This window comes from Urocitellus parryii, chromosome X, assembly GCF_045843805.1.
Source record: "Urocitellus parryii isolate mUroPar1 chromosome X, mUroPar1.hap1, whole genome shotgun sequence".
NCBI lineage: Eukaryota > Metazoa > Chordata > Mammalia > Rodentia > Sciuridae > Urocitellus > Urocitellus parryii.
This window is the reverse complement of record NC_135547.1, coordinates 68400428-68416613: the sequence shown is the minus strand read 5'-3', so window position 1 is coordinate 68416613 and position 16186 is coordinate 68400428. Positions and strand designations below refer to the sequence as shown.

Here is a 16186-nt window from a genome sequence, read left to right as displayed (position 1 = left end):
GCTTACGTGACTGTGGAAGCTGGCAAATCCAAAATCCAGAGAGTGGACTAGAAACTCAGGTAGAATTTCACTATTAGAGTCTTGGGCAGATTTCCTTCTTTCTAAGAAACCTCATTTTTTGTTCTTAAGGTCTTCAAATGAATAATGGATCAGGCCCATGTACATTAATGAGGGTAATTTTCTTTACTTAAAGACAACTGATTTTAAATATTAATCATATCTACAGAAAACCTTCATAGCAATATCTAGACTAACCATTAACAAACAGCTGGGCACCATAGCATAGCCAAGCTGATTCTTGAAACTAACAATCACCTGGGTATCTGGGGAGTGGACTCTTACCAGGCATCATGTGTTTGAGCCTCAGAGACAAAGTGTTTTATCCCACTACCACCACAATTGAACTGCTGGCTCTGTCCCTATTTATCTAGACTTTTCTTTCTCTGCTTCCCATGACTGTAGTTGCCAGACCCAGTGACTTGGCCACCTATTCAATATAACTTTCCTATGTACTTTGTATGTATATATATGAATATACCACAGTTAATCTCACCATCATGTATATCCAGAAATTAATTTTCAAACATAGCTATGGGTAAATGGCAGAAAGATCAATAGAGGGATGAGAGCAGGGGTAGGAAGAGGGAAGGGGAAGGAGAGGTCCTGGGGTCTGAATTAGTACAAGAGATATTCCAAGCTTATATAATTATGTCAAAATAGAATCGACTGCCATGTGTAACTAAAAAGGACCAGGGAAAAAAAGAAAAAAAAAGGAAAATACAATGGCTATTAACTGAATTGCATACTGCTTTTAATCTCAAATAGTCCATATCTCCTCAATAAAAATTGGCACATCAGTAAAAGTCCAAGTTCATTTCTTTCACTTCCAATTTAAGATGTTTTGCATTTTGTATAATGTGCAAACACCTTTCTGCTAGCTGGTTCTCCATATTCTCTTCACTTTCCATATTTCTTTCACAAGTCTGCCCTCTCAATGCTGTCTGTGTATTGACTTCCTCCTTCTTAGACGCCATTCTTCTTTCTCTTAGATGTCCTCCTGACCTCCTTGTACCTGCTTCAATATTCTGTTACTTCCTGTTTCCATGTTGTAACAAACTGATGCAAATCACTACTTAACCTTGACACTGTATTAAACAGGTATCACCTAGGATGGCCAGTCACATATAGACACACCTAATCTCTTTGCTATAGACAGAAGGGCCCAAGCTACTTAACCACCAATACTTTATTCACCTGGCACTTTGGATTTCTTTGTATTTTCTTCAATTCTCATTACAATTGTGGTCACCAGAAGAGAGAAAACTAGTCTGCAAACAAAATTTGGAATTGATAGGTATATTGGGGTATCTTGATTATTGTGATCCTTGACTGTTTCTAATCCATTTTGTAATACTAAAAGCTCACTCTAATATAATCAAAGATATGATAAATTATGATATAATGATATATTAAGAATTGTAATGCAAAATAAATAAATAAATAAATAAATAAATAAATAAATAAATATTTTTTTAAAAAGCTCACTCTAACTGGGCATGGTGGTACATGCTGGTAATCTCAGCCACTTGGGAGTTTGAGGAGGGAGGACCACATATTCAAAGCCAGTCTCAGCAACTTAGCAAGGACCTAAACAACTTAGCAAGACCCTGTCTCAAAATAAAACATAAAAAGAGCTGGGGAAGTAGCTCAGTGGTTGATTGCTGCTGGGTTCAATCACCAACACCATAAATAAATAAATAAATAAATCACTCTCAACTAATGTAACCTCTGCATTTCTTTTGTAAGAAGGTAAATTAACTGGTTTTACTCACAATTGCTATCCCGTGCAGTACAAAAGCAGGAAATCCTTTTTTATATTAAAAGTAAATGCACAAGAAGACATTTTACATTTTAAAAATTTCTTCATGGGAATAGGTCCCATGTAAATGATGAATATAGTCAAAGGTTTATGTATACATTTTTTTGCCACTTTATAATAGTGAAAATGAGAAATAATCTAAATCGTCAACAATATGGGGTTGGTTAAATTAACTGAGTTGCATCCATTAAATTGAATATTACATGGCCACTAAAATAATTTGGGGGGGGTAAAATTTTTAATGCATAGGAAAATCTGGCAATTCTGCAACCTAAAAAAGCAAGTTTCAAAACTGTTTACAGTCTGATCCCAATTTTGTAAAACATATGTAATATACATATAGGTATACATGAGGGAACTATTAAAGATGGTTACTTCTGGCATGTGATATTAATGATAATTTTTTTCTTTTTTACATATTTCTGTAATTTTCAAGTTTTCTACAACAAATATTATTTTATAACCCAGAAAAACAGACCATTAAAAATCTTCTCTGGAGCTGGGGTTGTAGCACAGTGGTAGAGCACTTGTCTTGTATGTATGGGACACTGGTTCAATCCTCAGCACCTCATAAAAATAAATAAATAAAACAAAGGTATTGTGTGCATCTACAACTAAAAATATTTTTTTAAAAATTTCCTTTGATGTACAGGCAATAAGAATGTACTTGGAGGGGCCATGGTTGTGGCTCAGTGTTAGAGCACTTGCCTAGCATGTGTGAGGCACTGGGTTCGATCCCTGGTACCACATGAAAATAAACAAATGAAATAAAGGTATTGTGTTTATCTACAACTACAAAAATTTAAAAAAAAATGTACTTGGATATTGTAAATGTGCAAGCACAAAATTACTGTGCTTCATCTTCTATGACTTTTTTAGAGTACATATTATTTCAATAATAAACTTATATTCCCTATTTGTTTTATCACAACACTTTAATAAAAATATAGTGTTATGATTAGAACATTGTTTCTTTCATAGCCATATACTTGTTTTGACAACTAGGATCTTTTATTTCCTAGAAGATTTAAAATTAAAATTATTTTATCTTTTTAAGCAAAACATATGCATAAATGCATTTAATGCATACTTTTTAAACAAAAAACTAATTTTATTTTACAGTTTTCCTACATAAGGGGAAAATGAAATTATGGTAGTTTAACAGACTATTCTTATCCATCATAAACATACTGGTAGACATAAACATGTTTATTAAATGAAATGCATCCTTAAAAAAGAAAAAGAGAAGCCTGTATGTAAATGAAGTTGTGGCTTTAATTCATCAGAATTTATTCTGACTTGCACCAAACCACAGAAAATTTTTTCAAGTCTAGTTAGTGTAATTTAAATGGACATTCCAGAGTCCATTCCTCAATTCCATCACAAGAACTACACTTTCTACTTTCAAAGGAATGAGGATCAGGAAGAAAGTTGTCACGTCAATGAATATCAAGTCTCTTGGGGTCTAGGAACAAATATTGCCATTAATTAGTGTTGAAGTACAAGAATTTCTTCCTCTCCTCTCTCACTCCCCACTTTGCCCTGGCAATTACCTGGGGGAAGGCAGTCCATCTCTCTGTAAAGGACAGTTGACTTTGTATCTTAATTTCCTTTCTAAACCACAGAGTGGTCATTGCCGTGAACTTCAGCCAAGATGGCGTGTTTGAAGAAGGAAGCAGAGAAATCTGAGCCTTCCATGGTGCTGTTGGTGTTCTCACTGTGCTGGCAGCAGAGGATCTGTCTGAAGGTGGTACTCATCTCCTTGTCTTGGTAGGAGTACATGGTGGGGTTCATGTTGAATTCAGCAAGGAGGAGGAAAAGGCCAGAACACACATATATGGACAACACACATATAGTAGTAACCAGACCAATCCAGGAGTCCAGCAGGTGATAAAAGCACCAAGCTTAATGACCACAGTTTCAATAGATTCATCATGGTGTCCTGATTCTGCCAGGGTCCAGAACTGTGCTGATACATTCTCATAGTCTTCTGGGGAACATACCCAAAGATATAAGCAAAGATAACCACCATTACCACAAAGATCACCAAAATGAAAATGGCCCAGAAGACTAAGTAAGAGTCATTATAGAGGGGTGCCATGTTGGAACAATTTTTGATATCACAGATGCACACTGGGTATAGCACCCATAACAATGTCCATAGACCAGATGACTACAATGACACCATAACCTGCCAGTTGCTCATCTGTAGATGGAGCTGCATGCAGAAAACTGTAATGTGTTCATTGACTGAAATAGCCAGTAAGTTGGCCACAGATGCTATCAGGATGGTGTCAATGAGGCTTTGATGGAGGAGCCATGTGGTAATGGTATTAAGACCTGTGTTAAACATTACATGGAAGTAGACCAACCAAGCAAAGAAATCTGCAGCAGCCAAATTAACCATTAAAGTAATAAATAGGAAATGGAAGCAGCAATTGATGTAGATTACCACCATGATGAGTAGGTTGGCCAACATGATGAAGACACAAACCAGCTTTCTGACTGTGTTCTATTCTGTGGCAACATACTGTCCACCCTGGTTATAGAAGAAGGCGATGGACTCATTGTGGAAAGGCCATGGTTGATTCATGGCTATGAACTGGAACTGTGAAATTACAGGGAGTAGAAGTAGATGCAGCAGCCATGATAGCTCTGTGGTTGTGGGAAGTGATCATGCTTCAGCACTATAGTGCCACACACAGGAGCCAATTCTGTAGGTTCATTATTCATTTTTTTTCTGTAGTTGCTAACCAGATCAGAGTCATACTAGGAGAAACTGTGGACCCCCTACTTGAAGGAATTTCAAACAAACTTCAGGACAAATGGAAACTCCATGTCAGAGGGGGGCCTTACATGTCTCGTTTTCTACTGTCCTCCAGTATATGGTGGAAGCTCAACAATTAATTGGGTGGCTCACCTAAGTCCCTGTCTTCTGCTTTTGACCATTTATTTTTCTTGGTTCTGGGAAGTGAACCCAAGGCTTTGTTCATAGTAGGCAAGTGCTCTACTACTGAGCCATGTTCCCAGCCCCATTTAAGCACTTTTTCTATACACCTGGGAATTGAACCCAGGATCTCTCACATGCTAGAAAATTCATCTACTACTGAACTATAGCCTAAATCCCCATTTTAAATATTTTTAAGTGTATAGGTCAGTGGCAGTAAGTATGTTCACATTGTTGTTCAACCATCACCATCACATGTCTCCAAAAATTTTTCATCATTCTAAACTGAAACCTGTACCCATTAAACAATAAGTCTCCAATTCCTATCCTCCCAACCTCTGGTAACTACTCTTCTACTTTCTATTTCTATGACTTTAATGACTAGGTATTTCATATAAGAAGAATCATGATATTTGTCCTTTTTTGTCTGGCTTATTTCACTTAAAATAATGTCTTCAAGGTTCATTATTCATTTTTTTTAGTTGTAAATGGACACAATATCTTTATTTTATTTTATTTTTCTTATTTTTATGTGGTGCCAGGGATCGAACCCAGTGCCTCACGCATGTTAGGCAAGCACTCTATCATTAAGCCACAACCCCAGGCCCTCATTGTTCATTTTTAATATGCAAAATAAAATAAAAATAAGACATCTATACTGACAGGGAAATCTGTCCAAGACATAGTCAGCAAAGAAAAAATGCAAATTTATATGTATATTATGCTATAATTTATATATAAAACAATGAGTGACTTGGAAAGTATGGGGTAAGAGGGAGATTTATATTTTATTGTGTATATTTTTGTATGATTTAAATCTTGGTCAACCTATATATGTATGTACATATGTATGTATTTTCCATTTAATAGTTTTTCAGTGCCCATATTCTTTGTCCTTGTATTTTGACTCCTAGGTATTTATAGTCAAGAAATAACTGGACAAACACTTAAAGATATACAAGGCTATTTCCTGAAGCATTATTCATAATGGTGAAAACTTGGAATCTGTATAATGTTCAGCAATAGTACACTGACAAAATAAATTATGATATGCCCATTAAGTGGAATTGGCCCCATATATGGCAGGCCTCATATATGAAGTATAAATTTATGCATTTATTAAAATGGAAAGATGTTACAAAGTATTATAAACTGAAAAAAGAAAATTACAAAACAGTATGTCTAGGATGATCCCATGTTCATATATACACATCCCTATATAAAGATGTAAATCTATAAGGACACACACACCAAAATATTAACAGTGATTATCATTGGGTGGTAAAAGTTTGAGTGGTTTAAATTATTTTTCTGTTAATATATCTTTATTTTCCAATTTTTTCTTAGTCTATGCTATTTGTGTGTGTGTGTGTGTGTGTGTGTGTGTGTGTGTGTGAGTGAGTCTCTAAGACAATTATTATTTTGGTACTGGGATGAACTCTGGGCACTCGACCACTGAGCCACATCCCCAGCCTTATTTTGTATTGTTTAATTAGAGACAGGGTCTCACTGAGTTGCTTAGCACCTCACTGTTGCTAAGGTTGGCTTTGAACTCGTGATTCTCCTGTCTCATCCTCCACAACTACTGGGATTATAGGCATGAGCCACCACGCCTGGCTCTAAGACAATTATAATGACAAATTTTTTTTTATATCCTTAAGCACTGGAAATGCACCAAAATGTTAATGATAAGTTGTCTTTGTGAGGTGGCACTAGGGATTGATTTTCTTTATTTTACTTTTGTGTCTTCCAGATTTTCTATAATGAGTATATATTATTTTATGATAGTTTTAAAAGGTTGTAGAATGACAGAGACCAGCTTTCACTTTTTAATTTATTCATTTCTGTAATGTTTGAATGTGTAGGAGCAAGCATGTATTATTTTGCAATGAAAACTAACATCAAAATGTATTTTAGGGGCTGGGGCTATAGCTCAGTGGTAGAGTGCTTGCTTAGCATGTTTGAGGCACTGGGTTCAATCCTCAGAACCACATAAAAATAAACAAATAAAGCTATTGTGTCCATCTACAACTAAAAAAAATATTTTAAATTATTTCAGAATTCTGTTTTCAAATAAAAGCTAAATCATCCACACAAAAACCTTTGAATAACCTGGGAATAATAGCACAAACTTATAATCGCAGCAACTCTGGAAGCTGAGGCAGGAGGATTATAAGTTTAAGGCCAGCCTCATCAACTTAGTGAGACCCTATCCCAAAAGAAAAAATAAAATAAAAAGGGCTGGGGGTATGGCTCAGTGATAGAGCCACCCTGGGTTCAATTCCCAGTGCCACAAACAAACAAACAGAAATTTTATAAATCACATGAATATTTATAGCAGCTTTATTCATAATTTCAAAAATTTGAAAGAAACCATGACATCTTTCAATAGGTCAATGGATAAATTGTGGTACATTCAGACATTGTAATATTATTCAGTGATAAAAAGAATAAGCTATCAAGCTGCAAAGAGTTGTGGAGAAACTTTAAATGTATATCGCTAAGTGAAAGAAGCCAATTCAAAAATGGGTACATACTGTATGACTCTAAATATATAACATTCTGGAAAAGGCAAAATATTAGTGACAGTAATAGTATTAGTGGGTGCCCAAGGTAAGGGATGGGGAGGGAGGGATGAAGAGGTAGATCACAGGGATTTTGAGGTTTTGGAAACTAGCATGTATGATACTGTGATGGTGGATCATGTCATTATATACTTGTAAAAGCCTATAGATAAAGATGGTCATTGTGGTACACACCTGTACCACAAATTCAAGGCCAACCTGGGCAACGTGATGAGACACTGTCTCAAGATAAAATAAGAGGTCTGGGGTTGTAGCTCAGTGGTGGAGCACTTGTGAGGTACTGGGTTCAAACATCAGCACCACATAAAAATAAATAAATGAAATAAAGGTATTGTGTCCATCTACAACTAGAAATATTAAAAATAAATAATAAAATAAAGGTTGGGGCTGTAGCTCAGTGGTATAACACCTTTCAAGCAGATGCAAGGTCCTGTTTTCAATCCCTAGTACAGCAAAAACAACCCCCTCCAAAAAAAAAAAAAAAAAAAACAAAAAAACCCCTAACCAACCAAACAAAAATCCTGCATGAAACCAAAACAACAGTAAAACAAAACCTCAAACAAGCAAAACAAAACAAAAACCACACAACAGAGAGTGTACCCAATGTAAACTAAACTATCAACTTTAGTCAATAATAATAATATGGTATTCAATACTGGCTCATCAACTGTAACAAATGTACCACACAAATGCAAGATTTTGATAATGGGGAATTTTTTGTGAGAGGGGGATGGGCAAAGAGAGGGTCAATAGGAACTTTCCATACTTACTGCTCCATTTTATAAAAATATTTATTTTTTAGTTTTAGGTGGACACAATATCTTTATTTTACATTTATGTGGTGCTGAGGATCGAACCCAGTGCCTCATGCATGCTAGCCGAATGCTCTGCAACTGAGCCCCAGCCCCAGCCCCATTACTGCTCCATTTTTCCATGAACCTAAAAACTGCCCTAAAAAAATTGAGTCTATTATTTTTTTTAAAGTTAAGTAATCATAAATGAAGAAAATCATGGATATATTCCCAAATGGCAGAGCAGACCTTCAGTTCTAGCTTTGTGGAGCTCTAGGTGTAAATCCTATGTCCAGGGCCCTCCCCAGGCATTTCTCATCAGGCACAGGATGCAGTGTCCTGTTCAATTCAGTAGGCTGCTTCACTTCAATTTCAGCAGGTTTTCTACCCAAGAAAGGATTAAAATACGTCAGAATTAGAAAAAGAGTTAACCAAGCACCTCTTAACATTAAGCAAGCACAAATATATGAAATAAATAATTGTGACATTAACCTTTTCTATAAACAGACTATTGTGTGTCTATAACTGGATGGGAATGTGAGCAGGAAACGGAGGAAGGTGGTTGGAGGTTAGGGAGAGATTGATGCAAAAGGGGGAATTTGGGAGGCAAAAATGAGGAATGAATGTGGGCTGGGTTTGTGGCTCAGTGGTAGAGCGCTTGCCTAGCATGCGTGAGACACTGGGTTGGTTCCCGGGAACCACATAAAAAAAAATAAATAAATAAATAAATAAAATAAAATAAAGGTATTGTGTCCTTCTACAAGTACAAAAAATATTTTTTAAAATGAGGAATGAATGTATTTCACAATATTAGAGAAATCAGATAATGCATGTTTCCCTCCAAAATTTGTAAGCTGATGCCCTAACCCACAATACCTTAGGATGTGATTATATTATCTCCATAGACATAGGGCCTTTAAAGGGGTGATCACCTTAATCTAAGGGTATAAGGGTGAACCCTAATCCAATATGATTGTATCATTATGAGAAGAGGGAATTTGGATCCTCAAAGAGGCATAAGGGATATGTGTGTACAGAGAGGAAAAAACATATGAAGACACAGAAAGGAAACAGTTGTCAGCAAACCAAGGAGAGAGAGGAAAGAGGAGGGGTGGGGACTCAGGAAAAAACAAATTGAGCAGTACCTTGATCTTGAAATTCTGGTCTCCAGAACTGTGAAGAGATAAATTTCTGTGTCTAACCCACCCAATCCATGGTATTTTGTCATGGCAGGCCACACAAACTAATTCAATTCAAAAAGCATTTAGCACCATGACAAGTACTCAATAATTGTCTTCAATTCCATTAGGGCTGTTGATAAAGAAAACTATCTTTGTCAGCCTGGCTCTGGGTATAAAATACAAGTCTTGTTAAAATTAAGAAGCTCAGTGGTAGGGTGTTTTCCCGGTATGTGTGAAGCCTTGGATTCAATACCCCACACTGAACAAGAAAAGTTCTTTTGAAATTTAAGCATGCTTTCAGTTATTGAACAGAAGTCATGATTTTTTTTTTTGGTACTGGTATTGAACCCAGGAGCTCTCAACCACTGATCCACATCCCCAGCCCCTTTTTATATTTTATTTAGAGTTGCTTAGCACTTCTGTTTTTTGGGTTTTTTGGGGGGTTTTGTTTTGTTTTTTTGAGCCTGGCTTTTTTTTTTTTCTGGATACCAGGGATTGAACCCAGGGGGCACTCAACCACTGAACCACATCACCAGCCCCATTTTTGTATTTTATTTAGAGACAAGGTCTCACTGAGTTGTTTAATGCCTCACTTTTTGCTGAGGCTGGCTTTGAACTCAAGATCCTCCGATCTCAGCTGCTGGGATTACAGGCATAAGCCACTACCCCCAGCCAAAACGCATGATTTTAAACTCTATTGACATAGCACTGACCTGGCATAGTGAACTAGCAGATATATAGTTCAGGAAACTGATTTTCTTTCCCTTATACTTGCCAATATTACCTATTGGTTTGGTGTTTTGCTATAATGTTGTTTTTACCTTGTGAATTGTCTATGACAACTAAAATTTTCACTCATTGTAGAAAATTTGGAAAATAATGAAATAATTTAAAAATTGAAAATGAAAACACCCAAGACAACTACAACTATTTTAATTTATTTTCTTCTACTATTTCTCTGCAGAAAATTTAATATTGTTGCTGGGTGCAGTGGCACATGCCTGTAATTCCAGCAACTTGAGAGGCTGAGATAGGAGGATCGTGAATTCAAAGCCAGCCTTTGCAACTTAGCAAGGCCCTACGCAGCTTAGTAAGCACTGTCTCAAAATAAAAATAAAAAGGGTGGGGGATGCAGTTCAGTGGTTAAGTATCCCTGGGTTCAATCCCCAGAACCAAAAGGAAAAAAATATTAACATGGTTAAAATAATTTTGTATGTACAATCATGTGTACTTCTTTTTACATTTAATTTTGTATTAAGAACATTTCCTTTAGTTGTACAAAAGCTATATAAAAAATAATTTTATCCTTTTAATTCCTTTTTTGTGGTACTAGAAATTGAACCATGGGTCCTTTACATCCCCAACCCTTTTTATTTTTTTATTTTGAGACAGGGTCTTAATAAGTTGCTGAGGCTGACCAACTTAGGATCCTCCTGCCTCAGCCTCCCAAATAGCTGGGACTAGAGGCACACCACTGTGCCTGGCTTCTTCTTTCCTTTTTCTTGCTGAGATTCCATCATATAGCTATACCATAATTTATTTAGCCTCTCTAATCTTGAGCATTTAGTATATTTCACTATTATAACCAGAGCTGAGATGAACATCTTTGTGTCAAAATCTTTGTTTTTTCTTTACTTTTTCTGATTACAAAGTTATAACACATGTTGTTAAGTATTTAAATATTTCAGGAATGTATATTTAGATCATCGTCTTTCAAATGGTGGATTGGGGACTCAATATACTTGGAAGCAACTGACATTTTGATATTTTACTTTATTTTTGGTGCTGAGGATCAAACCCAGAAACTTGCATATGCTTGGCAAACCCCCTACACTCCCAACCCTATTTTACTTTTTATCATGAGATACCACATGAGAAGAAAAGTAGAGAAAAGTGTATCATGAACTATCATATACACATAACCTGTATTTCATTTTTGCTTTTGATACTTTTTAAAGTTTACATGAAGTAAAATTCACTCCTTTTGGTGTATAGTTAGTTCTATGCAAATGCATATGGTCATGTAAGTACCACCATCACGATCAGAATAGAAAATAGTTATATCATCCTTCAGAAAGTTTCCTCATTCTACTTTGTAGTCAAGTTTTTCCCCACTCCAACTTCCATGCATCCATCTGTCTTCTATTCCTTTTAATGTGTGTGTGTGGGGGGGGGGGTATTTTCTAGGATGCCATATAAACAGAATAAAATAACCCAGGCCAGGACTAGGGTGAGTCAAGTGATATTACTTCAATTATTTAAGTAAATAAATAACACATAAATACATACTTACATAAGTAAGTAAAAAATTAACAGATTTGTTTAGTGGCATGACACATGTAGTCTCAGCACTTGGGAGGCTGAAGTGGGAAGATCAGTTGAGCCGAGAGTTTGTGGCCAGCCTGGGCAATTTAGTGATAACCTGTCTCAAAAAAAATTAACAGCAAGCTCATGCAAGGCCCTGGGTTTGATCCCCTGCAACACCAATAATAATAATAATAATAATATTAATAATAGCTGGGTGTAGTGGCCCACAGCTATAATTCCAGTAAGTATGGAAACTGAAGTAGGAGGATCTAAGTTTGAGCCCAACCTTGGCAATTTAGTAACACCCTGCCTCAGAATAAAAAAATAAAAAGTACTAGGGATGGACCTCAGGGGTAAAGTGTCCAGGGTTCAACCCTCAGTACTGAAAAAAAAAAAAACCACACACACACACACACACACACAGAGTTAACACCTTAGAATCACCTAAAACCTAGTCATATTCAAATTTCCCCAATGGTGCCTAAATGTCTTTAATGCTCCTGTATGAAAACATCAACCAGAATATAAAATGTTAGAACGTGTTGCATGTCGAAAGAGCATTGTTTCCTTCCTCCTCCTCTTCTGGCACTCTATCATTAAACTATATTCTCAACCCTTTTAATTTCTATTCTGAGAGAGGGTCTTGCTAAATTGCCAATGCTGAACTTCAACTTGTGATCCTCTTGCCTCGGCCTCTCAAGTCATTGGGACTACAGGCATACACCACCGTGCCTGGAAAGAGCATTGGTTCTTTAAAACAAAACTCTGTGTGTGTGTGTGTTTGTGTGTGTGTGTGTGTGTGTGTGTGTGTGTGTGTGTGTGTCTGTCTGTCTGTCTGTTTCTGAATGTACTGGGATTGTAAAATAAAATGTTTAGGGGAAGGCTGCGGATGTATCTCAGTGGTAGAATGCATGCTTATGTGCAAAAAGTCCTATGTTCAATTCTCAGTCCATCTCCCAAAAGTGTTTTTTTTATTGTTGTTTTTTTTACTGTGAGATATATTTTAAACAGCTGAAAATCTTTAATGTAGAAGGTGAAAGCATCAATGAAGACAGAACCAAAATTAAGGTGTTCGACAACCCTGCTTCGTGTCAACATTTTTCTGGAAATTCCAGTCAATAAGAAAGAGGAATAAAAATGTATAAATACTGTGCTGCAAAGGAAGAGAAAAATTGTAATTGTTTGCAGATAATATTACTGTTTCTAGAAAATCTGAGAGAATATATATTTTATCAAAAATCTTTATTATTATTGTTTTTAAAGTAATCACAAAAATGTAATTCACATATGTTCAACCATCCATATCCAAATCTTCCTGATATAGTTCACTGTCCTTCATAGATTGGTGAATGGACCAGGGTCATAGGGATCTGATCAAACTCACGGGAAAATGAGATAGCATCTGTAATGTTTAGATATAACAACCTTGCTTTGTATATGTCTTCTTGTGTATATTTTCTGTTTTCCTGACATACTTTTTCCAATCCTTTCATTTTTTAGCCTTTTTTAAATACTTTTTTTAGTTGTTGATAGACCTTTAATTTATTTATTTATATGTGGTGCTGAGAATCGAACTCAATGCCTCACACATGCCAGGCAAGTGTGCTACTGCTGAACCACAACCTCAGCCCCACTTTTTAGCCTTTTAATTCAAGTACATATACAGAAAAAATGCACATATTATGAGCTTGAAATTTCAGAAACTTGGGCTGGGATTGTGGCTCAGCAGTAGAGCGTTCACCTCCCACATGTGAGATCCTGGGTTCAATCCTCAGCACCACATAAAAATAGATAAATAAAATAAAGGTAACTAAAGAATGAATATAAAAAAACCTAGGCTTTAAAAAAAAAGAAAAAGAAATTTCAGAAACTTAATGCACCTATGTAATGAAGAGTCAATAGGTAAATGGAACACTGTTAGAACACGAGAATCCCCGTGTGCCTTTCAGTCACTACTCTCCCAGCACCCCTCAGATAATTAAAACAAATGTAACAGATTTAAAGTGCTACCTATGAATTGAATTATTATAAACAATCATATTCTAAAAACTTGCTATAAAGCAAATAACCTTTTATAATCAGTAATCATCTGATACCATTTATCATTTGAACTTTCATATATTTTTGGTTTTATTAAAACAGAGCACATTTTAAAATGTACTCTAGAGCCAAACTGGTATTGTTTTGAATTGATAGTTTGAATTATTTATGAAACCATTCACATTTATTCATGAAAGCAATTATGTGTATATATAGTATATCATACTTTGTGTTTAAAGATAATGTGGCTAATAGTGAGTGAAGTGTGGTTGACCAGTTATTATGATAAAACTCTGCATAATTTAGCTGTGCATGGTGGGCACACACTGTAGTCCCAATGATTCAGGAGGCTGAAGCAGGAGGATCACAAATTTGAGGCCAGCCTCAGCAAATTAGCAAAGCCCTTAGCAACTTAGTGAGACCTTGTCTCTAAATAAATCTAGAAAATGCTGGGGATGTGGCTCAGTGGTAAAGTGCCCCTGGGTTCAATCCCAGTACCAACAATGTAAAACAAACACCCTCTCAAACCAACAAACAAAAAACTATGCATAAGTGAATATTCTTCAGTTTCTAACTGTAATAGAGTCTACTGAAATTTGTGAGCTTCTCTTTTGTTCTATGACTAGGCCAATGTCTAAATGAACTTTCTTTAAATGATTCTTAAAAGTACTTGGGGTAGAGCTCAAGAAACCCGGGCTAGCAGCAGGAAGAGACCAGAATACAATCTTGACATGAGAAGACTCCTAAGAGCAAAGTAGCATATGCCAATGCTCCACATCGAAACTCCAGGACGTTAGCATTCCACAAGACCAGAATGGCTAAAGAAAAAAATAGAAAACAGTAACCATCCTAATGTTGTGGGACAAAATAAATCCTGTGCTTATATAGGTTAAAAAAAAGTACTTGGAGTACTTGATAAAATTTTTATAGTTCCCTTTTAATTTGCATTACATATTTTGTTAATTTGCATTACATTTTTGTTCCACTTGGAATTTCACCTATGTTATGATTTAGTAAATTTAGGTGTGTTTCAGACATCCGTATGATAAGCTACATGGAACTAGGCTGAGTTTTTGTCATGGACTCTCCATTTCCACATCTTTATCCTACTATTTTTGTCTCTCATGTTTCATCCTAGTTCTCCAATACCCATTATTATTGTATTTCCAAGCCTTCCCTCTTCTGGTAGTATTTGTTGCACTATTCCTTTTAATCCCTCTCAGCATAAAAACTCTAATAATTTCTTGTTCCCATTTCAGGACAATAGATTAATTTCTAATGCATAATATGATGTTACTGGATGGTATTTGCCTAATATGTTAACTCTTCAATGCTCTCTTTAGCCAGGGATTTCCAAACTGTGACCCAAACTTTGCCCTAAGTGGTAGAGTTTTTGTCCCTGGTAGTTCAATGCAAGAAATCTGAGCAAGTTGGCCACTTAACCTACCCTGAAGACATTTGAAGATCATCATCCATTTTTTCTACATCTGTAGCTGTCTGTATATGACCCAGAGACTAAATGATTCAATAACAGTTCCTCACATTTTGTGATCTCACTGTTGTTGATCTTTTCTATTTTCCAATGTGGCCCAAAGCAATTGCTCATATTTTTTATGTGCTTGGGATCATCCTTGAAATTTATTTTTTATTTCTTCTTTTGAGATACACATGACAGTAAAACGTATTTTGACATATCATACATACATGGAGTATAACTTCCCAATTTTGTGGTTGTACATGATGTGGAGTTTCACTGGTGATGTATACATATATGAACATAGGAAAGTTATGTTTGATTCATTCTACTCTTTTCTATTTCTATGCCCCTTCCCTTCGCTTCCCTTCATTCCCCCTTTGTCTAATCCAATGAACATTTAAAAAAATTTTTTTTTTTGTTTTTAGTTGTCGATGGACCCTTATTTTTGTTTATTTATATGTGGTACTGAGTATCGAACCCACTGCCTCACACATGGTAGGCAAGCGCTCTAACACTGAGCTACAACCCCAGCCCCCTCCTTATTGTGTGTCAGCATCCATATATCAGAGAAAGTGTTTGACCTTTGATTTTTGGGGTTTGGCTTATTTCACTTTGCATGATAGTCTCCAGTTCCATCCAATAAAATCATCTATGACGACCGGAAGAGGGAAAGAAGAAGTCTCACTGCCATAGAGGATGCTGAATGCATCTCTTCTGAGGATGCTGAATAATCTCTTCTGTGGATTTCTTTTTTTTTAAATATTTTTTCAGTTGTTCGTGGACCTTTATTTTACTTATTTATATGTGGTGCTGAGAATTGAACCCAGTGCCTTACGCATGCTAGGCAAGTGCACTACCACAGAGCTACAACCCCAGCCCTCTTCTGTGGATTTCTATTGTGGTTTTATGGTATCCAGATTCTCTAGGCAGTTTATAGTCCAAACACATGCCAGTTTTCTTGATTTCTCTTCCCATAGGT

At 36.0% G+C, this 16186-nt stretch overlaps 1 pseudogene; it reads right to left on the bottom strand.

Moving 5' to 3' along the window:
* Positions 1–3493: 3493 nt before the first annotated feature.
* On the bottom strand, positions 3494–4527 carry LOC113197833 (lysophosphatidic acid receptor 1 pseudogene; annotated as a pseudogene).
* Positions 4528–16186: the final 11659 nt, after the last annotated feature.